Genomic DNA, 654 nt, shown 5'->3' on the forward strand with positions numbered 1-654 from the left:
AAATCATCCCTACTCTAGTATTGTCTTCGATATATCGTCACATTAATAGTATAATTTTTTTTTTTATCAATAAATTGAGTTGGGTGTTGTATGGGTATAAACAACCTGGCCCAGTCTACATGAGTGTTTATTAAATATCATATCTCTATCACAATGTCCCTGCCTAGTATATTCTTTGTATGTATAGTTTCAGAAGAAAATAGAAATAATAGTATATATTTTAACATTTATATATAAGAACTTTGGTCAAACTGGTTGAAATTTTCAAATTTAATAAGGATTCAAATATTGATAACAATAATTGAGAAATGTAGAAGAGAGGTCAATAATGAAAATTTTTAATTTAATTTCCAAAAGTTTGTTCATCAACAGCAGTTCCAAAAATATAATAAATCACAACATATATACATGACATTCAGATATTTGGCATATTCATGCGGTAGGGAGTAGGGACAAATTTAATTTTCGGTATCTATTTGATTAAGAAGTTTCTTCCAACCGATCGGCATTTAATTTTCTTATTATAAATATTATGCATGAGGATATATAATAGTTTAAAGAATTAAATTAATCGGTTGTCTTTTCCTAGATTCTTCTTTTTGGAGGAAAATTATATTTTTAAGATAATAACTTTTAAATACTAATTATTAACAA

The 654-nt window shown here is 25.7% G+C and overlaps 1 protein-coding gene across 1 annotated transcript in view; it reads left to right on the forward strand.

Moving 5' to 3' along the window:
- The window catches only part of LOC107618360 (beta-fructofuranosidase, cell wall isozyme), a 10,121-nt gene that overhangs the window by 1,142 nt on the left and 8,325 nt on the right, over positions 1-654 (forward strand). The window lies entirely within an intron of this gene.

This window comes from Arachis ipaensis, chromosome B09 (assembly GCF_000816755.2).
Source record: "Arachis ipaensis cultivar K30076 chromosome B09, Araip1.1, whole genome shotgun sequence".
Taxonomy (NCBI): Eukaryota; Viridiplantae; Streptophyta; class Magnoliopsida; order Fabales; family Fabaceae; genus Arachis; species Arachis ipaensis.